The 23,203-nt window shown below is 41.7% G+C and overlaps 1 protein-coding gene across 18 annotated transcripts in view; it reads left to right on the forward strand.

Annotated features, from left to right (window-relative positions):
- The first annotated feature begins 6,065 nt into the window (after positions 1–6,065).
- The window catches only part of EYA4 (EYA transcriptional coactivator and phosphatase 4), a 161,948-nt gene continuing 144,810 nt past the window's right edge, over positions 6,066–23,203 (forward strand). For 16 of the 18 annotated variants that reach the window (XR_008462308.1, XM_054162596.1, XM_054162595.1 and 13 more), the window contains exon 1: positions 6,066–6,565. The gene's annotated coding sequence lies outside the window, so the exon portion shown is untranslated. The other 2 variants (XM_054162598.1, XM_054162597.1) reach the window with 2 other exon arrangements.

The raw sequence follows: 23,203 nt of genomic DNA on the forward strand, positions 1-23,203 counted from the left end.
AGATATGCTTTTGGAGATGTAATTTGTAAGTTCCAAAATGTCTAAAGTCTTTAAATAGAATATTTTAACAAAAGAAAGGAACTTGTACTTTGAAATAAAACAGCTTTTCTGAAAACACTTTTTGACATAACTTTCGGGAATCTCTGCTTTTCATTTTATAGTTTTTCTCTGTTTCCTTCCACTGTTGCACACCATCTGCAAATAAATGAGTGAAATTGCCCAAGCTTCATTTAATATTATACCACTAAGAGAATTGAATTCAATCATGCTTCCGGAAGAAACAAAGTTATTTTTGGTGTAAAAGTAATATATAATGTCATTCATGGTGTCCTTTGGCAATGACATTTTTACTTCTATAAAAGATGTGAAAAAGCTCATGGCCAATTACTCTTTACTGAATATATGTTATAATATTATAATGCAATACAGCAACAGTATGATGTTGCAGAGTAGTAAAAAACTCTTGGCATGAATCCATATTTGAATTTGTTGTATAATGTCCTGAGTCCTGCTGACAATGACACTGATGAATGCTTTGCCATTGGTTTCACTGGGAACCTCAACATGCTTAGTAGTTGACTAAACATACCAATGTGCCCCTGTACTCTGCATTGGTTAGGCCACACCTTGAGTACTGTGTCCAGTTCTGGGCCCCTCAGTTTAAGAAGGACATCGAGACACTTGAATGTGTCCAGAGAAGGGCAACAAGGCTGGGGAGAGGCCTTGAGCACAAGCCCTATGAGGAGAGGCTGAGGGAGCTGGGATTGTTTAGCCTGGAGAGGAGGAGGCTCAGGGGAGACCTCATTGCTCTCTACAACTACCTGAAGGGTGGTTGTAGCCAGGAAGGGGTTGGTCTCTTCTCTCTAGCAACCAGCACCAGAACAAGGGGACACAGTCTCAAGCTGTGCCAGGGGAGGTTTAGGCTCAAGGTGAGGAGAAAGTTCTTCACTGAGAGAGTTGTTAGCCATTGGAATGGGCTGCCCAGGGAGGTGGTGGAGTCGCCGTCCCTGGAGGTGTTCAATGGGGGATTGGATGTGGCACTTGGTCATGAGGTCTGTGGTGACAGGTTAGACTCAATGATCTTTGAGGTGTCTTCCAACTTCGGTGATACTGTGATACACACAAGCTCTCTCTTACACAGATCATTTCTGAGCAGTGACAATAAAATTATGATGTCACATCTCTAGTTTATGCTACCTTTATATGTAAACAATAAGTATATTCAAAATGCTAGCTTAAACTTGACAGATTTCTAGAAATGGTATGGTGGCCATCTCAAGTTATTGCATTGAAGAATGTAGTAAGTTAAATAAGCAGAGAGAAGTCTTAGAAGACGGCTGAAGTTCTGAGAAGTAATCACAAAGTGAGAAAACTGCATTTAACCTGAAACTGATTAAAAAGTAAATACAAAGGAATTTCACTAAGCAGCAGAACACATGTATAATAAAACAGATTACAATGATCACATTTTTATAAATTATTGCCCTTTATTTTATTTGTGATTAAATGAAATCTGAAACAAGGTTCTATGGCCAGAATAAATATGTATGGGTGTGGGACACACCCTCAGCCCTTCCCCTGTGCCAGAGGCTATGGAGGTCAGGTAACACCACCCTTGACATCTCCCCTACTTCCCCAACAATCTGACTCAATGTTGTCTATGGAACAGGTCTGTAAGTGACTTTCAGGTTACATCTGCACTAGGAAATGGTCTGGAGATTGCTTCTCTGCCTCATCTCATCTGCCACAGCAATACTTCTGTAAGGCTAAAATTCTAATAAGCAACACTTACTCTCTGGCATGTGATGTCTGAACCAGGAAAAGCATTATGAATAGTCCTTGATGCACAGCACACCCTGAACTTCACCAGGGCATTATTTAGAACACTACCTGGAGAGAGCAAAACAATGCCAAGAAATAAACTAACAGATCTGTGTGCTAGCTATGATCAGTGCAGATATGGTTGTATCCCTCAGTGACAGGAAACACAGTATCACAGTATCACAGTATCAGTAAGGTTGGAAGAGACCTCAAAGATCATCAAGTCCAACCTGTCACCACACACCTCGTGACTAGACCATGGCACCAAGTGCCACATCCAATCCCTTCTTGAACACCTCCAGGGATGGTGACTCCACCACCTACCTGGGCAGCCCATTCCAATGACGAATGACTCTCTCAGTGAAGAACTTTCTCCGCACCTCGAGCCTAAACTTCCCCTGGCGCAGCTTGAGCCTGTGTCCCCTTGTTCTGGTGCTGGTTGCTAGAGAGAAGAGACCAACCCCTTCCTGGCTACAACCACCTTTCAGGTAGTTGTAGAGAGCAATGAGGTCACCTCTGAGCCTCCTCTTCTCCAGGCTAAACAATCCCAGCTCCCTCAGCCTCTCCTCATAGGGCTTGTGCTCAAGGCCTCTCACCAGCCTTGTTGCCCTTAACACATCATCAAAAAAAGAAAAAAAGAAAAAGGGCCCAGTGTTTTCTCTGAGTAGGCTCCATATATTAGTCAAATGAAACTTCATGAAACTTCATGAAACTTCATGAAACTTCCATGAAACATAAAGGAATGGTATCTTGCTGTAAGCAGTTTAGGTCTCTCCCAGGAAAGGGGGAAAAGGAGATCCTTATTAGGGATCCTTCTGTCTGAACAGCCATATGAAAAGGCAGGTTTTCCTTTGGACTTAGCTTCATTTCAATGAAGCTTTAAAGACAAAACTTCCACTAATTTCAGAGGGACTTTTGCCTGTGTATGGGATGCAGAACAGAGCCCTCTCCTGGTAAGCACTGAAGATAATTAAGGACACCCCTGGCACCGTATTTGGCACTGCCCGCCACACATATCTATGTGATGAAGTATTGAACGTAGGCACTCAAAATAAAATATTAGAAAAGCTTAGCTATTTGGAGCCATGGAACCTTATGATTGAGGTCAGATTTGTTTGGATTAAAAAAAAAAAAAGGAAATCTAAATAACACTGAAATGATGACATGCTTGAAAACTGAAACCAAAAAATAGGTTATATAACATACTTAAAGGAAGAGTTGGCACTTCAAGATCACAATGACTAGCCAGTTGTAACCTGCTTTTGAACCCACAGCTGAACCCTGAATGTTAAATTACTGAAAAGGGTGGGTCACCTTCTTTTTAAACCTGAAATCTGATAACCAGGGCAGGAGAACCCCCATTCATTCCTTCTTTTTATGACTATAAAGCCATGAAGCACCAATAATAACCGTAAGTATACAGATCAGCAGACTATGCTTAGTTAACCCACTTTCAGATTTCATACTTGAACCAGAAAATAAGAGAGAACTTGCTTTTGTAAACCAAAATTTACAACAGGCACCTAAACTGAATGTGGCATATGGTAGGCACTTCAATAAATCATAACAATGATACATTGCCAAAGTAGTGGTTGTCTGACACTAGATTGTCTCAGAATAACTAAGTATAATCCCTTTACTTAAACAACAACAACAAAACATTTTGTCACAGAGGTGAAAAATAAAGTATATTGGTTTAATTTAAAAATTATTTATAAAGACTTTAAAGCCCATTGTTAGTAGCAACTTATGCACATTTGATTATCTGGAACCATACTACTTAGAGCTGTGAGCTCACTGGATTTCACAAGGTAAGTAGAAATGGGTTTACAGGATTTGCATGGAAGACCTTCAAGGAAATTCCAAGTTACTGTATGAACTGGTATTTGTGCAGGGCAACAATAGTCTGCTGACTCAGCATTGAACCAGCATAAAGTGTAGGATCTAAAGCGCTGTCTTCTATAAGAGGTAAACTCAAGGATACTGAGCACTTGCAGTCATTAAACACCCTATGGTAGTTTCTGGCAGTGTAGGAGTGCCTGGCCAAATACCAATCTAGATAATTACATCCTGCCTACTTACATTCCCCTGTTGCTTTAAATGGATAAGGTATTATTCTGTTCTTGTGTAAAAGTGGATCCTACGGCACTTCCTTGGGCTCTGTTAGGACTATTTCTAGCATGACCTTCTCCATGCAGGGCTTTGTATGGTCACAGAGTCATTTATATGACTCACTCAGTATACTACACTTGATTTTGGATTGGCCACCTTTGGAAATCGCTTCCACTGAGCTCACTGAAATTTACTTTAGCCCAAAGACACCAACTGAACCAAAATCATACCCACCTATGATAGTCGTATTTGCAAGAAATCACTAAGAAAAATGAGTGTTTGGTTCTGAGATCAGCTTCCATAGGACTTCCCTCAGTATGTGTGACCCAGGTCAAATGCTCATTAGTTTTGTGCATGATCCTGCCCACTCTCACTGAAATCAATAGCAAAATAGCAACATGATTCAAAGACAGCAAGGCCAAGCCTCTTAATGGGAGTTTTTCCTTGGGCCCGCACCACATAAGTGGTGTGACTGTCCCATCCTCACTCTTCAATTTCAAGCATGTTTCATTGAACAAAGATGATGCATAATCTTTTAAGTCAGCTGTGTCTTGCATTTCAAGAAAGGGTGCAACAGATGATTAAAATCTTCCTTTAAAATGATATATGTATTAAAACACTCCTTGTCACTAGAGAAATGTTCTATGTAACAGGAATTTGCTTCACTGAAGAAAGGTGGAAGGAAAACAGACTTCATAAGGCCTTCATTATTGTGTTTGAGTACCTCATTTTAGACTGCTGCCATTTACCAAAGTTCTCTTGAAAAGAAGAAGTTATTAGCACATCTCCCTTACAGAAGAAGCCTCTTATCAAGATGAGTTGCAGCATAGTCACGATTGTTATCCCACTACAGCATTGTCAGTCGCAATTATTCCTGCAAACCTGAGTTTTGTCCCCAGCCAGTTACTCTCTAGACTGTCAGTTTCAAAATTCACTTCATATTTCTGGCTTGTCCTACACTATGTCAATTTGAAGGCTGGCTTTTGAGAGCTTTTTCAGTTTAAATGTTTTTCTAGCTGTATTTGTGTAAGTCAAAAGAGTTTTCCAAGTCTGTTCTCTTTCTGAGTGGCGACTTTCCCAAGACAGCAAATACTGGGGTTTTATAGACTTCTTTTCACAAAAAATTAGTCATCTTAGTTCTGAAATTGTTTAGGAGAAAGATGACCATGCTAGTACAATATGTTGAATGCAAATCATGAAATTCAAAAGCAGGCATCTTGAGTGTAAAGTTATGGTTTAAACAGTATCACCAGATGAAAGTAAGCAAATGGAAGGCAGGTCTGACAGAATCTTTACAAACCCAGACTTTTTTTCTTCATTCCATGTGACTTGCTAACCTCAGAAGCTTCCAACATTCAGTACTTCTGAAAACTCAGACTTTTCTCACATCTCACTCCTGCTACAGGACCTAACTTTTGCCTCCTCTCAAATTTTGGACTTACACTCTTTGAAGTGTGAAGATAGCTTGCTAGAAGGAGGGAGATGCAGCTGGCTGAACGTGAGAAGATAAAATGAGGTGAAGGATGAGTATAAAACATGACTAAACAATTTGGGATTTTCTTCTGCTTCCCCAGACTAGGTAGCAAAGAGAACCAAACACAGCTGCTGAATTTCCATCAGAAAGCGCTTTCAGTTTCAAAGAGGAAAGGACTTCCTTTCCATCCACACTGATCAATTTGAGAGAAAGGGGGCAAATGCATTCTATCAAAGGGTACAGCAACAAGTCCTGGTGTATAGCATTGGATCATCCCTGACCACTTATATACTCTTAACCTTCAAAAAAAAAAAAATCAGGATTACTTTCTAGTGTTGGTTTCTCATTGAAGAAACGAAAGGGAAACATGAAGTGTGGAGTTTGGTACCTGTACTCGAGTGGATTAGTGTCACCCAACTGCAGCCTGACTTGGGACCCATGCTATTCAGGACCCTCTGCTTCTCTGCTCCCACCACTACTATTTGTTGCTTCTGGGGAGTAGTGTAGGTCCCCGATTCGGACAGCGAGACGGGCGGCTGACGGGCTGGGGTACTTTGGACGTGCATGATGGCCGGGACAGCCGGGGAGCAGCGGGGACGCCGGGGGCCGCTGCAGCGGCAGCGCAGGCGTGCTGAGCGGGGCGGCCCGGGGCAGCGGAGGCAGAGGGTTCCGTGCTGAGCAGGGGCCAGCACAGGGCGCAGTCCTGGCCGCATCCCCCGGCACAAGTGCAAAGCTGCGCCCCGGGGTTGCGCTGGTTCCGGCGCTCCTCGCCCCTCACCTCCTCGGTCCCGGGGCGACCTTTTCGGGAGGGAGGGGGTTACCTTGGCAGAGTCCCGTCCCTGCCAGGGAAACTTTCTACGTGTCTCTGCATGAGAGGCAACTAGTAGCACTCGCTGAAGTGCGGGGAGTGTTTGGCTTCTCCCGTACCAGCCTCCTCCTCCTCCATCTACACCCCCCGCCCCGAGTCTCCCCTCCCGTTTTGCTCCGAGTTGCGCTTTATTTGTGTGTGGAGAAAGGGGGGGGACTTGTAGAGGGGATGTCCTGTTTTTGCCAGAGGAACAGTGCAAAAGGGGAACCTCGGCTCGGAGAAGGGACGAGAATAAATAAATAAGGAGCAGCCCTAAAATAAAGGTAGCGGCATATCGCGGCAACGAGAAGGTGAGTGTCTGTGACTTGCCCGTCTCCCTCCCACCTCTTCTGCTCAGAGGTGGAGGAAACGGGTTCCCTGTCGCATATGCATGTGTCTGTGGAGACGGGTGCGTGCATGTGCTTGTGTTTAGGGTTTATTTAGCATTGTTTTCATGTTGGTCCGATGACAAAAGTTGCTTTAAACCGAACTGATGGGAAGGAGCAGCAGAGCCGTTCGTCGCGGGGCAGAGACGGACTTTCCCCCCTCAGCACCACGCGAGTTTAGTTGGGAAAAAATTGGCCTCCGGTGCGGACAGGGTGACTTTCTGTCCGTCCAGACGACCTTTCTGCCACTCTCCAGGTGACAGTCCCTGCCGTTTTGCCTTCCCCACTGGCTGTTAGCGTGGCTGCTCGGGTAAGATCAGGGACAGGCGCAAGCCGTGCCGACTGCCATCGCATTGTTCCCCGCTTGCGCCTCCCGCCCACACCCGTAGCGGCGGAAATAGGGGGCCCGGGCTGCACCCCGCCAGCAGCCGGGGGTATGCCGGCCTTCCTAGGCCAGGCGGGAGGCAGGCAGGGCGGCGAGAGGGCTCGCCCTACAACCCCACAGTGCCCGTGAGGGCCAGGGCTGGAGTCGGCGCCAGGGCCGCCGGCGGCTTGACTGGAGGCTGGGAAGAAATAAGATTTCTGGCGGCAAGGAGCACCTCCGGCCAGAACTGCATGAAAGCGGGCAGGGATGGTAGCGAGCCCCTTTCCGATAACGCCTGTTTCTGCCAGTGAGGCTGGGGTTTGGGCAGCGAGGGAGGGCGAGGACCGTGTCCGGCAGCGGCAAAGGAAGTTTCGCCGGCCTCCCTCGAGCCCCGCTCTGTCCCAGCCGCCGGCAGCGCTCGGGGGTCCACTTGTCGCCCTTCCTCCGGGCGGAGCGCTGCGGGCGTGCGGTGTTCGGAGTGCTAGCGGATCGGAGCAGGCTGCCCCTCGGCTGGCAGCCACCGCCTGGGCTTCTGCGGCCGTTTTTATCCAGTGTCCAAGAGGAGCGTGGACAGAGCTACCCGTTGTTTTTGTTCCTCGCCGTTTCCTTTCCCTGAGGAATCCCTCCTACCCTTCCCCTCCCCCGCCCCGGCTTGTTCTTCGCGTGATTTAAAGACAAATCGAGGCATTTTCGGGTTGCCCCACCTCGCCCCCGCCCCTGCCGTGAGGTCCTTGGTGCGCCGGGGGACGGAGGCACAGGAGAGCCCTGGCACGGGGGTTCCACCGCCCTTCCCGCCGGCGATGCGGAGTCCTGTGTTTTGGTTTGAAAGCGTTTCCACGTGGGGAAGCCTCTGTATGTGTGTGTGTACACGATCCGTGAGGAGGTAACAGGATTCTTCGTGTTCCAACGCAGTGGGCTGTTGGCCATTAATTTGCCTCTTCAGCTGTCATTACAGACACTTCCAAAATCAGATACCTGCGGAAAACCGCCGACTAGGTTTCACCCGGCTCCGGCGGCGGTTCTCCCTCAGCCACGGGGGCTCCGCGCCGTGTCCGGGTGGTGGGGGATGCCCCAGAGCCACTGCCCGGCACCCACCCGCGGGCCGCAAGAGCGGGATCCCACGGCAGCGCCGCTGCCAGTAGGTAATTGGCAGCTAAAGTTTCATTTACGTTTATGAAACTGCCGCCAAGAGCCAAGTAGGTACGGTGTTGCCTTCCCGTTATCCCGCAGGCAGGATTTAAAGCGGAGCACACGGAGGTACCCGTTTGTCTGGCGAATGGCGATGTGAAATCGCTGGTATTTACGAAAATCCTGGGAGAGAGACGCCCGGTACCAGAGAAGGGAGCGCCTTGACTGATTCGAGTTTAAGCATGAAGTCATGTTAGAACAGTAAGAAATCAGGATTTTCAGTTTTCTTGAGTTTTGTTTTACGTGTTTCACTTGCTGAGACTGGAAAGTGTGTCTAAGATAAATTCCTCAACAGTTTAGATATAGAGTGACGAATACAAACCAACCGTCTTTTCTGCATGGTAATTTAAAAAAAAAAAAAAAGAAGTTTTTTTGGGGGTTCTGACCTCAGTGTTTGTTGTTTGAAGAGCACGTTAAAGCTCAGGTTATGTCATTGTTTCATTTCCTTAGCACTCAAGAAAAGTGTCATAAAATTACTGTGCATTTGACTTTTTCTCCTATTTCTGAAAATGTTGCTTGGATAATAAATGTTTGCATGCCTACTATATGGATCATACTCTGAGTAAAGTCAAAATATTATTTGACATTTCTCTCCCCTGTGATCCTTCCTGTGTGTTTGACATCTAACATTAGCTGGGCTATGTCTGAAACATCTCTTCCTGCTCTTGAAAGTTCTTCAGTCAAATTTAATGAAAGAGGAGTGTGCTGACTAATCTTTTATGTGTCTTTGTTCAGATAATTCATATGTGGTTACAAACTGTTATATGTCTATGGTCGTACTGCTAATAAATTTAGTTGAAGGATACTTATGCTGCATTTGTGTTTGTTAATGGCTTCACAGCTATCTCCCATAGAAACTTACTCTGCTGTATGGATAGTGGCAACAGGATAAATGCATTCTAAACAAGGAATTGAATGAGCAGAAAACTGGATTCCCGGTTAATTGCAGTTTCCAATTAAAATGTTTCAAACAAGGCAACTGGAAAGCTATAGATAGTATCCCATTGCATATTTTTAGCCAATGATGCAAGCTTTGAGAGCTACTCTTTAAACTTTGTGTAACTTTTACCTTTCAGTTCTAGAACTAATCAATGGTGAACACTGACATTTAGTATGGATAGGTACCTGTCTATTTCCCTCATGACATAGCGGTATTGCATGATGTTCAATGCAATCCTCCAGCATTAAATTTAAACTACTCTTTTCCTTAAATATGAAAGTAAATACAGAAAGAAGAAATAAATTCCTGGAATTTCTGTCAAACACTCTAGGATGCAACTGCTGAATTATTTCTGTGTTATCTTTTTCTTTCTTGAAAGTAGGGATTTTATGAAGTCAGGGTAAAACAAGTCTTCCATTTTATAAGCAGAGTTTATTCAGCATACTTCTATATTGCAGCTGCTGATCATATTTCATAGAGCTGTTAAAGCACTTAAAACATAAAATTAGATGCTGTCTGGTAGTAAATATTTCAAATCACTCCTTGAAGAAACAGAGAAATAGGCTTTAAAAAAAAAAGACTTTTTGAAATATATCATTGAACAAAAATAATCTCGCTTTGTTTTTACTCAAAATAATGCAATTATAATCTAAGCCACTGATTTTAACACTGTGCTTTTTTTTTCATTCAGTTTTCTTCATCTACATCTCTGTTGTGATTTTATACCAACTTTATTTGCTATTATAAGCTGGTACTTTGTTCAAGCTATGTTTACTGCAGCAATGTTTATGTTAGCAGGTTTCGAATTAACTTCTAACCTATACTTTCAGTGGGTGTTCTTGATGAAACCTAAGTTCCCTTGCTTCCTGGTGTGCATGTTTCTGTGTGGCTCTTGATTGCAGAGGGCATACACTTGCTTTTCTCCAGCTTTAAGATGAGTTAATTTACAGATTAGTGTATTTAATCTCTGGATTGTTTTTTTTTGTTGTTGTTGCTGTATGGTAGTTTTCCATTTGTCTTTTAGATGAATATGGGAATAAGTCAATTTGCTTGTTGCCATTTATTCTTAGTATTGTCAGAGTTTGCAAGAAGAATGCAAACACAGGGGCATCAGACATATATCAAGTTGACCAGGTATTTTAAAAGCTTTCTGAAAGTGCAGTATTAAACCCTGGTAGCAGAAACACTCAGATGTCTTGGGTTTTACTTTGTACTTGAGGATCCAATATTATTTTTACTGTCTAATGCATCTACAATCTTGCCATTTTGCGTTAGAAAAGCAGAATTTATGTTGTGCAAGTGGAAAAGGAGTTTTGATATTTGATCATCAAATGAGAGGTTCATAAGTAGACTTAATATGTGCTATTTTTCTTTTTTGGATTTAAATGTTTTGTAAATGCGTGTCCAACTTAACCTTTTCTGTCATTGAAAAGCGCTAATTGATCTTGCTAGCTCTGACATAATAGTATAGTTTGATATTTGAAACCTTTTCAGCTTTGGCATGGCCCTTTAATCACCCCTGAGATTTCAAGGCATGGTTCCACTGAAGGCATAAACTGCTACTCTTTTTTAAAATTAAATAAAAAGGGTTATTAAAAATAAATTTTCTTTATGGCCTTTTAAAGTCAGTAGATGTTTGACCTATCAAAGCCCAAACCTTACAATATATGCTAAAAATGCTCTGCTTTGCTTGTATGTATTAGGTGACATTTTAGACGTGGCTGTACAGAAATCAGATTTTTATTAAATAAATCTTTTTTGGCCCAGTCCACACTTCTGTCTTGCGATGTTATTACATCTGTCATTAAATCAGAAGTGCTTAAAGGAACTTGGATGCACTTTGCAGGGCAAAAGCTCAGATATGAAGAGTGCTTATCTGTCAAGTAAAGAATAAAATTTATTTGAAACGGCAATAAAATGTATATTTTTTGTCCACATTGTAGATTTTAATACTGCCAGCAGCATTCCTTTTGGGATGCCTGTAGAACAGGACCTTGGTGAAAACTATTTTAAAGCAATTTCATGTTTTTTGTCTCTAAGTCTGAGAAATGTGTCAACTAGCTGGCCAGCCTTTTACTGTAATGTTAAACAGCAAAATTACTTTGGTGATGGATTATCCTATATCAAAATGCATCGCTCGGCAGTCTCACTCGCGGGATTGTATATAGGGTAGTTATCAGACTTTTGAGCAAAATATCAAATGCTAATGGCTGTCGGAGGAATATTAAAGTTTAACCATTTTATTTTCAATTTGTTTGAAATTTCTTCATGATAAGGGAAGATTATAATAAGAAGTGATTACCTCCAGAACTTTCAGATGCCCGTATACTAGTGAGACTGGTATATATTTGATCTTAAGGTACTAGACAATGGACTTTGATTTAGACTTCAATTACCATGGATTTGGAAAAAAATATTTTGAAGGTTTTCTGTGCCTAAATTGCTTTGGAGTTCTGTGTCCTTTTCATAGAATAAAAAAAAAATATATGAAACTATGGTGAGTTTTCATTAGCAGCTGTCCGTAGAAGTACAGTGTAGTGAGTGATGTTGCAGGACTGCAGAGGGCTGTTTAGTTGGATGGAATTTAAGTGTATGAAGACCTCAGTCTGTCAATGTAGACTGAATATTATGTCTTCATATCAGCATTGCCTCCTATTGTGGCTGGACTATACAATTTGACTAGGAGTAGCAAATTGCAAAAAGACCTCCCAAGGCAACCACAAAATATTCACATACAGAAGACTGATTTTCCTATGTGTAGTAACTTTTTACTTAGGTATTTAAGTTAAATCCGCACTGAATTTTTTGTCAACATTAAAATATATTACTGTTGTGACATGACCCAGTGTAAGTTGACATCGTCAACAGTGTAAAGAATTATTGCTGCCTTTTTTTGTTCACTTGGGTAGGCACAGCAAGTCTCTATTCTGCTCTTGACACATGCATAATCAAATCACAAAACCCTATGAAGGGTCTGATTTAGACCACAAAAGTAAAAGAAATACAGAGCTGAGTTTGCAACTTTTCAAATAATACTCCTTTATGTATATAACTATTGAAATCAATGCTGGTGCATGAGGTAATTGGAAACTTAACTTGATGTTTTATGCCAGATCCTTAGCTGTTGCAGATTGGAGTAGGAATGTTGAAATTACTGGCGTGGTCTCACATTATGCCAGATGAGTATCTAGTCCTCTATTCTTAGTGCAGTCCGTTTTTTCCTGAGGGGTATTGTAGTATACTTTATATGTATGAGATCACATGCACAGAGTAATCCTGCAGTACTTGGAAGAAACAAAGGAGGGTTAAGTATAAATGTACTAATCATATATAAGTTTTCTTCAACTACAGGACATTTTCATACTGCTGTGTTAGAACGTATGTATGTATGTATAAGTTCTTTTTAAGAACACTGTATAAGTGACCATGGAAATGCCTTTGTATTGCCAAAACTGATGTAGTTAGAAATATTATTAATTGACTGTATTCTTTTAATTCCTTTCAGGCAACTTCGTTGCTCATGGAAGTGAAGAGTCAGGCTGTGTTTAGCCAGGGACATTTTGTGAATACCAATTATTTAATGGAAGGTGTGAAGTCCATTTACCATGTTAAATTCAACCTGGATGGTCCTTTTAATTTCCTTAGTGTACATCCCAAGAATAACAGAAAATTAAGTTCCCCTTGCTGCCAAGTGGGAGCAACTAAACCAGCCTCCATTCACTCCAGTTTATGCATCGAGCTGTATGTGGGGTCTTTCTTCCAGCTCTCCTGAGTGTCCCAGCATAGACACGATTTCACAAAACCAGGCATAGCTCAGGCAGATTATTCATGTTTCCTTTGGCAGGTTCTAGCAATGCAACTCATATTCAACCTCATGTTTCTGTTCTGGTCGTCTTAACACAGAGAACTAGGGAGCGGGGAACTAATAGGGCTGAATGGTGTAAAGGTTTTGCAAACGGACTAATTACATACTGGAAAGGAGTCTCTGAAATAAAAGTTTCCAGGTTACCCCGTGGCAATATTTGTAACTGTGGTAGGTTTCCCAAGGGTGAAGATTAAAGTACTTTTCCACTGAAACATCTATTTTTATGTTTATTCTAATCTGGTGTGATAGAAAGAGCTGTGTAATGCTCACATTAATTTGGCTTGGTTGATTGCCCCTTTTGCAATTTGTGTGTTCAGAGCACTCTTCCGTGTGCCAAGCTCACTGTGCAGCATCACCTGCAATAAGAGGGTAGGGTCTTCCCTCTAAAATGGCAGCTGATGCATTTCATAGTAATTTCTGGTAGCTATTTAGCTTGTTTTACAACTTTCTCATTAAACTGTAGTCTGATTTCTCCAAGGGCTAGCTGAATAGTCAGATTTTTGGCTTAAGACAAGTGACATGGAAGGATTACTTCTTGATAGTTGAAAAACTACCCAGCTTTCTGGAGTCTTGCTTAGTTCTGCATTGAAGGAAGTCCAAGATCATGACTGCAGCTCAAGAGATGCTGTCAGAACAGGATTAAGCCTGTGGTAGTTTGACTGCAAGGTCTGTATCAAGAGTGGCGTAATTTTTACACAGAGGGCTCTATTTTCACAGTTTTCTTGGGGTATTGGTGCATATAAACAGTAATAGAAGTAATCTGTGTGTGACTTGTTGCTGTGTGTGACCCACAGAATTGGATGTTTCTACATCCATCTGTTTTCTGTGGCACAGGATAGAAGAATATGAAGCTATAGTTTCATATTTGGTGGCAGTGCTTCTTAAGCAGCCCTCACCCCTCCTTTGCTGGCCACTCGTTTAAGCTGGATCTGTTCCGTGCTGTGGTTCACGAACAGCTGTGCTGGCACAAGGCAAAGGTCGGAATGAGTGGCAGCACCCGCACTGCTGAGCCTGGCACCGGTGCTGCAGAAATAGCTGTGGAACCACAGTCTCCGTTACCTAATCTGCCACCTCTATTAACTGAAGTGCAGGGTCAAGTCTGTGGGATATGTGGAATTTTTCAGAATGAAAACATTGTCTACAAAAATGATCCCTTGATCTTTAACCAAAAGGTTTCACTGATTTTATTTATTTATTTTTTTTAAAAAACTAAACCTAAGGTTGTTGCAAATAATTTGCAGATACATGTGCAGATAAAACGGTAGAGAAAGCTATGGTCCCTTTGGAGAGGACAGCTCTGATGTTCTTAAAAGCAGACAGGGGTTCAGATGCAATATTGGATGACGGAACTTTCCCAGTTCTGTGCCCCACTGTCCAAAAGCTGGGCATGCAGGAGACAGGCAGGGCATGACTGTACAACAAGAATGTCATCGCTGAGGGCTGCAGTGCTTCTGATGAGCTTCATTCTTTTACCGCTGTACCTTGTCAGAGAAGTGGAATAATGTCTCAGAAGTACCCATTACTGAGATGTCACTGGAGACAATTTACAACAACTATATTTTTACTAGTCTCTGCTGTCACAAAGTGTTTACTTGAATTCTATAATGTTCCAAATGCCTTTTGCATGTTTTTGCCATATAACACTGAAATATGCGCAGTATACCATGGCTTTATGAGCGCTTGAGCATGCCAAACTAGTGATGCTATTTTTGATGCACATAAAAGTTTGATTTCTAGAGATAAGGATGGCAATTTAACAAAGTTCTGTAAGAGTTTACGTGACTTTTTGAGTAATAAACTTGGAAGGGTATAAAATCAGCTTGGCACAATGAAATGGATTATGCAGAAAACTAAGGCGTAGATTTAAAAACCAGTTGTTAATGAGTCTTTAAAGAGGGTGTTACAAAGAGTTTTTCAGGGGCTAGTCATCAAATCAAAAACTACTGTTTATTTTACCTGTGATACAAAGATTAGTAAGTTCTACAGGAAGTAACACCTTTAATTAGATCACTTGCTGACCTAATAAAAGAGATCTTTCTTCTTACAAACGTTCTTGTACTTCTGTCATTACGCTGTAATGACTGAAGGGTTAGTACTACAAAGTCTGAGGAAAGAGTAAATACTGGAGAGTAGTTGGGCTCCTTCAGCAAACAGAGAGAAATCAAACAGTTATGTCCTTTGCTGCAAGCCATTGCTTTGTTTAAAAACCCATCTGGGGGCTATGGCAAAAGGTTAGGATGGCATCATAGCCAAAAATGGAGTAATACTTTAAGCAAAGTACTAGGCAGAGTAAGAGAGGTTTCATTACCTGTGTAGATAATATGGGTGCTGCTACTAATTGAAAGCTGTGCTTTAGAAAGGAAGCTTGAAAAATTGGATACATTTCAGATGCAAGACCGGATGAGCAAGTATACAATTGGTAAATATATCTTGTAAGGGGTGAGCAGGTTTAGTTTATCAAAGGAGCTATAGCACGGTTTGAGCATAGCTAATAAATATCTAAATGGGCAAAAATAAATCTGGTAAAGGATCCATTGTCAAAGCAGTTGTAAATAAAATCTGGGAATGCTCATTTCTTACAATTATTTTGTATTGTACTCTTGGTGCTGGCTTTTAGTGAAAGAGGCTTGCTTGTGGGATTGTGAGCAGTTCCATGGATGCCACAGCATTTCAGTTGCATGTGGGGACTGCTGATGGGCTAGGAACTGGAATGGGTGCAGGTAGCTCCTGTGAGGATCAGCAGCATAAAAAAATGTAGACTACACAGCACTTCTCATTTGGGTTTTAGCATTTTCGTTGTGCTGGACAGAGGTGTCACATAGAAATTTTGCTATGGTTATTTTCCGATGGTTTCAGTTTAACTTGATGGCTGCAATGCAGCAGTGTTAGTCTTGATGAGTAATTGTCCTTCTGTTCTGTCAGCAAATACGTGAGCTGTGTGCTGGCATCAGCAGGAGTTCCATATTCTGGGACAGTTTTGGGTTGATAGTTTTTGTTTCCTGTTGTTCAGTAATTCCTTGAGAACACTTTCTCAAATGCCGTATTTTGGGGTTACTGTCAACTTAAATTAAGAAAAGGGTTGCATTTCTCCTACCAAACCAGAAACAAAGTGCCCATGTTTATTTTCTGTGGCTTTACTTTTGTATTTCTTTCTGACATTTCACAATGTTCCACTGAAGAACTGTATGTGAAACACTCTGTAACAGGAATGGCAGCTGTCATTGCCAGGGCAATGATGCGGACAGCTGAAAAGGAAGGGCAAACTGTGAGCTTCTTCCTCCATCAGGATGTTTCTAGGAATCTTTGCAAGTATTTTAACTTCAGCAAATATCATTGCATACTCGTAGTGCTGAATGCACTCCTTGAACATGTGATTGGATTATTCAGGTTAATTTATCCTGCCTTGTAAAAACTGCTGCTTGTTTTCACTTGGAGGTTCCTTCTTAGTTTCTCTTAATTTCTAAAATAAGAAGTAGGGTTTCTGTGTTAGAAAGAATCTTTATTGTTACCCTTTGCTATTTTGTGTCACAAGGTGATTTTTAATGTCTGAAAGGTAAATTTGGCATGCCTTTTGGGCAGAGGAAATCATATTTTCAAGCTGACAGAGTCTCTTCAAATGCTTTGGCTAACCAAGCAGAGCCTTTTTCTTTCTGTTTTCAATGGTTTATTTGTGAAGGACTAAAATGTTTTATTTGGTTTGTTTTCAGCTATTTTCTACCAAAAAAAAAAAAAAAAAAAAAAGGAAGGAAATTGGTTTAGAAATTAACCAAAATATGGCATGTAGTAAAAAACAAATCTTTACCCCTAAAAAAGCTGTTGTCCAAAACACTGGAGTGGCCAGATACTAGGAAAATAAACCCAACATATTAATGAATATTCTAAAAAATTATACTTCTGTCTGTGGCATCTTTGCATTACTCTTTTCTTTTCTTTTCTTTTCTTTTCTTTTCTTTTCTTTTCTTTTCTTTTCTTTTCTTTTCTTTTCTTTTCTTTTCTTTTCTTTTCTTTTCTTTTCTTTTCTTTTCTTTTCTTTTCTTTTCTTTTTTCTTTTCTTTTTTCTTTTCTTTTTTCTTTTCTTCTCTTCTCTTTTCTTCTCTTCTCTTCTCTTTCCTTTCCTTTCCTTTCCTTTCCTTTCCTTTCCTTTCCTTTCCTTTTCTTTCCCTTCCCTTCCCTTCCCTTCCCTTCCCTTCCCTTCCCTTCCCTTCCCTTCCCTTCCCTTCCCTTCCCTTCCCTTCCCTTCCCTTCCCTTCCCTTCCCTTCCCTTCCCTTCCCTTCCCTTCCCTTCCCTTCCCTTCCCTTCCCTTCCCTTCCCTTCCCTTCCCTTCCCTTCCCTTCCCTTCCCTTCCCTTCCCTTCCCTTCCCTTCCTTTATTTTCTTTTCCTTTCTTTTCCCTTCTTTTAATTTCCTCAGGGAACTGTCTTGGTTTCTGATAAGGATTATGTGAGCTTGATCAATCATGAGTTTGAAAACTCCGCATTTAATTTTTTTACAAATCAATTTCCCTTTATTGTTTGGGGAACACAGTGGGATTCTACATCAGATTTATTTATAAATTCAGGACATAAACAGTATCAGCATTTGTTTTATTTATTTCTGGCTGGAATAACCTATAATTGATTAGTCTGGAATGAGTCTGAAGAGGTCTGTGTAGCTGCTATGCCTTAGCTAAGCATGAGTGGAGTGGTCTCTTGCAGTTGTGAAGCCCTGAAGCATCAGTGGGATATTCGCAGCTCTGGCTTCAATCTCAGTGATTTCATGGCATATTGTGAAATGTTAGGATAAGAGAGGAACTGCTGAGTTTATAATTTTATGCTTGAAGTTCTTAAAGCTGATCCTTTCCTTTTGTTGCACAAGTATGGGTAATAGGAAGAGTAGGGGAGCCAGTTTTAGCCGTCTTTGGGTACCCGTAAAATTGGTACCTAGTGCTGCACTGAGGTATTACTTTACCTGAAGTCAGTGATACACAGTTCTTGGAGTTGTTTACCACTTGCCATGAAATCTTTCTTTCTTCCTCTTTTCCCACTTTTGTTGTATGGTGACAGTGGGACAGGGGACAGCAAGGCGAGGTCTTATCATAGACCCTTTCCATTTCTTACCTGTTTTATGTACCTAACTGATGCAGTGACCTCCTGATCTGTGTTGCTTTGTTCTTTTGATGCCCGCTTTTGCCTGGTATCAAGTGCTTTAGTGGTGGTATAACTTGTTTCTAAGTTAGAAGGACCTGATGCAGAGTGGGGTATCGTGTTCATTTTTCTCAAATAAAATGTCCACAAATACCACACAATAAATGTTGCCCTTCATGAAACTCAGTTCAAGGAAGCAGCCTTAACGAAACTGGCAGTTACACAAGTATTCACCAGTTTGCAAGATTGTGTGTAACAAATCTGTAGTGACTGGCATGAAAGCCAAGTATTTGACTTTAATGTTAAGAAGTTTTCAGTGAATCGTGTCCATTTTGATTGGGTTATTTAATGTCTGGCATAAATTCACAAGCTCAGAAAGGAAGATGGAGATAAACTATGTCACAGTTACAGATGTGTAATTTTTTCAGGGGAGGGAGAAGGTAAAAGGAAACCAGATGAGTAAAGAACTGTAGAAGCTTGATGGGTATTGAAGATCCCTTTCCTGTTCTTGACATATATCATAACCTGGTACAGATAATTCTATTATCTCAAGATGTGGTTCAGCTGTGTTACCAGGAGCAAACGCTTTCATCTCCAGCAGCCATCATAGTAAGACCCTAAATCTTTTGTGAGTCTAAGCATTGGGGTTATCAGTGTCCTGATGACAGAAAACGAGGATTTTATGTTGAACTCTTTTTTTCTTTTTTTCTGCTCCACTTTTTTTTTTTTCCTTTCTTTTCTTTTTTTTTTTTTTTTTTTTCTTTTTTTCCTTTTGCTGCTAGTGCCTGGTACTGCACATTGAAACTTGCTCACTTTTGAAGCATAATTTTTATATACAATAGAACATACACTGTATTCCCAGTTTAGACATATGCATGCTCTTGTGCACATCCATGCTGGATACTGTGCTGGGATGAGAATGCTGAGTGGGTCATGAAGCTGGTACAGTATCATTCATGTATCTGCTTTTGATTATAAAAGGAAGCTGCTGCCTGTTTGCTTTTCAGCAAATTCCTCTTGTATTCTCTTCTGTAGGTAAGTGTGTGTGGCTGCAGTGTGCAGGAAACTCGTCTGTGCTCAGAAGCCTAGGGAAGTTGTATGAACTCGTAGAGTAATGCTGATAATTCAAAATACGGAATGGTGTATCTTCTCTGCTGAAGCATCCCATCTGCAAACGCAAACTGGCGTCGGCAGGTGCAGAGCAGAGCAGAACTCCCAGCGCAGCTGTTTTCCTGCCACCAGGGGCCGCTGTAATAAGGCTGAGGGCGGCGGGACCTGCGGCGGGACCTGCGGCGGGACCTGCGGCGGGACCTGCGGCGGGACCTGCGGCGGGACCTGCGGCGGGCTTCCCAGCTGCTGAGATGGGGTTCTGGCCTGCTGGGCACTTTCTGAGGGTGAAATTCTCATCCTTAGTAGTCTCAAAGTAGACTGAAACCAAGCTGATCCGTAGAGAACGATTTCTAACCCTCTAGAGATGAGGATCTGAGAAAAAATAAAAGTATTGGAAGAGGAGGAAGAGAAAGAGGAGCATTCTGTATTTCCCTCTATTCTCTGGACTGCAGAGCAACATTTGTTTCTACAACACAATAGGACTTTCTCAGTATGCTCATTTCGTTTGATATCACTGAAGCTGTGGCTGTGATAGAAATTAGTGATTTGTGGCTGAGTTAGTTGTGTTAACCACAGCAGCATCCTTTCTATTTATTCTCTAGTCTTCTTGCTGACACATTTCAAAATGTAAAAACCAGTATAGTAAATTTGACTTGGATGCTGCAGCTCCTACAGTATACTGCCAGAGCGTCACCATAATAAGCCTCAGTAGGTGTTCTTGAGATGAATCAGAGTAGAAAGAACCTTACAACATGCTTAAGGGGGTTATGATGTGAAAAACAGCTTTTGTGGTAAAAGCTGAGGACCCCCACCGCTAATTTAAGACCAGCTCCTACTGGACCAAAGGAGGCCTTTCCTTGTAAGTTTTTAGGTTGAAGTGAAAGGGAGGAAAATTTTCTCCTCTACATGATGGATTCTTGGAGCTCCATCTGTCCATCTGACTTGGCTTGAGAGCCTGAAGCAGCATATGAAATATGCTTAGGGAACATCAGGAGCTTTAAGGCTGTTTTTCACCTGTGGATCCCCAAGCTTCTCATTCTGCCTTGAGCTCGTGAAAGTTGCAGCACAGGATCTCATAAGATGTTTCATGATAAACGAAACTGACTTTGTCAATTACTTGTTGCAATCCTAGTTTTCTGAATAATCCTTGTGGGAGGGGAGAGCCTTGCTTGTCTTACATTTCTAGTAATTTACAAAGCAGAAAGCAGCACATCAAGTAGGTTGTTTGGCCTTGGTTTGTTTTGGATTGTTTTGATTTGTTGGGTTGCTTTGGTGCTGGTTTTTGTTGGCTTTTTGTTTGTTTGTTTGTTTTTCTTTTTGGGGACCTTTCTGGTGTATCTCTGAAAGGAAACACATGTTTCTTCTCATGGTGGAGTCCTGGAAGTTGCAGTTTAAATTTGATGAAGTGTTTTATTCCCCCAGATAAAAATAAATAAATAAAAAATTAGATTTAAATGCATTTGTTGATGAGGAAAGTCAGGAATCCTTCTAATTAAGACATTTCTTAGAAAGGTAAAATTTTTATCTGAGAGCATAAAACACTTCATCAGTTTTAAAGCCACATCTGCAAGGACTGGATCAAGAGCAGAAACAGGCATTTTGCTTCGTTCTGGCTTGTCTATGAGTTTAAGACTTTTAACAACAGTTTTAAAAATACTTAAACCTGGTTAGAAACACTTGCAATGTACTAGGTATGAGAGTGCCCTGCATGCCTCTGTTTTTAATCTGGTTCTCTTGATGGGATAAACTACAGGGTTGAATTGGTAACTGGATTATTGCCTCATAAAACAGCATGAGGTTACTATTATCCTTTAATTTTATATCTTTATTAGGGAGTAATGTTGGTCTTATTTAAATCACTGACTTTTCTAATGGTTTTTCTCCTCTTTTACAAATTTATAAAACTAAACCCTAAAGGATTTGTTCTAAGTGCAATTGGCATAACTGCCATTATAAAAATCATTGTGTTAGCAGTTGGTTATAATCAGCTGCTTGAACTGAGCTCAAAATGTAGCAGGATTTAGCTGTTGATAGGTAAAATTCTGATAAAATATTAAGTCTGGATTTTATTTTTAAAAGCCCCATTTCCAGTAAGAGTATTCAAATTTTGTGGCAGTGTGAAAATGAACCACAGACCTCTAGAAACCACTTTAATTTAGCATGGTCATGCAAAGGATTCTGCAGTTACTGTGCATTTCTGCAAAGATCAAAACAAGCTCATCTTTTTCTTGCAGTTCAGTAAAGTGTAAAAGTTTGTGAAGGTCAGTCTCTTTAGGAAGAGGATTAATACAAGTGGCATGTTTGATCATAGAATTGCCTGGCCCGGGAAAAAACCTGAAGATGATTGAGTCCAACAATTATCTAACATCTCCCTCTACATGGCTGTTAGACCATGTCCCTAAGCACCTCGTCCAAACATTTTATAAACACCTCCACCAGAACAAGGGGACACAGTCTCAAGCTGCGCCAGGGGAGGTTTAGACTCGAAGTGAGGAGAAAGTTCTTCACTGAGCGAGTCGTTCATCATTGGAATGGGCTGCCCAGGGAGGTGGTGGAGTCACTGTCCCTGGAGGTGTTCAAGAGGAGATTGGACGTGGCACTTGGTGCCGTGGTCCAGTCATGAGGTCTGTGGAGACAGGTTGGACTCGATGATCCTTGGGGTCTCTTCCAGCCTTAGCTATACTGTGATACTGTGGTACCTCCAGGGACAGTGACTCCACCACCTCCCTGAGCAGCCTATTCCAGTGCCCAGTGAACCTTTTGGTGAAGATATTTTTCCTAATATCTAATCTAAACCTGCCCTGGTACAACTTGAGGCCATTTCTTCTCATCCTATCACTAATTACCTGGGAGAATAGGCTGTCCCCCACCTTGCTGCAACCTCTTTTCAGGTAGTTGTAAAGAGCAATGAAGTCTCCCCTTAGCCTCCGCTTCTCCAAGCTGAACAACCCTAGCTCCCTCAGACACTCCTCATTGGATTTGTGTTTAAGAACCCCCCACCAGCCTCATTGCCCTTAATGATGTGATCCAGTGGCTACACCCACCTGATGTTTGGGACACAACATGTATTGTGTGTGAGTCACAGGCAGTTCTTAACAGTGAAACTGTTGGACACACGTGATCAGGTTGTATTTAAAATATTGATGCACTCTATTTTTTAGGGAAAAATGTGGCATCGATCTGTTAATTTCAGTATGTTTTTGTTTCAGATCACAATGATTACAGAAAAATATATGGAAATGGGTCTGTCTGTTATGGCTCTAGTTGAGCTTCACACAGAAAGTGTCATCTTCACTGACCAACAGACAGAATTAGAGCATTTATTATTTGAATCCAAGCCAGGCAGGGACTTTTTCAGTCATCTTAAAAATTAACCAAACAATTTCTTCCAGAACTAGGGAGTGACCATTTCTTTCTGCAGGCAGTCTTACTAATGCAGTGACATGCACATGCAGATTAAATCAGATTGTGTTTAAATTAGAATAGAATAGAATAGAATAGAATAGAATAGAATGAACCAGGTTGGAAGAGACCTTCAAGATCATCACATCCAACACCATCTAATCAACTAAACCATGCAACCAAGCACCCTATCAAGTCTCCTAAACACTTCCAATGATGGCAACTCCACCACCTCCCCAGGCAGCCCATTCCAATGGGCAATCACTCTCTCTATGAAGAATTTCTTCCTAACATCCAGTCTAAACCTCCCCTGGCGCAGCTTGAGACTGTGTTCTCTTGTTCTGGTGCTGGTTGCCTGGGAGAAGAGACCAGCCCCTGCCTGTCTACAACCTCCCTTCAGGTAGTTGTAGACGGTAATAAGGTCTCCCCTGAGCCTCCTCTTCTCCAGCCTAAGCAACCCCAGCTCCCTCAGCCTCTCCTCATAGGGCTTGTGTTCCAAACCCCTCACCAAGTTATTAATGGAACATTTTGGGATCCATCGTGAAAATGTGCCCTTATGTTTGAAATTGCC

The sequence above is a fragment of the Dryobates pubescens genome, chromosome 6 (assembly GCF_014839835.1).
Source record: "Dryobates pubescens isolate bDryPub1 chromosome 6, bDryPub1.pri, whole genome shotgun sequence".
NCBI lineage: Eukaryota > Metazoa > Chordata > Aves > Piciformes > Picidae > Dryobates > Dryobates pubescens.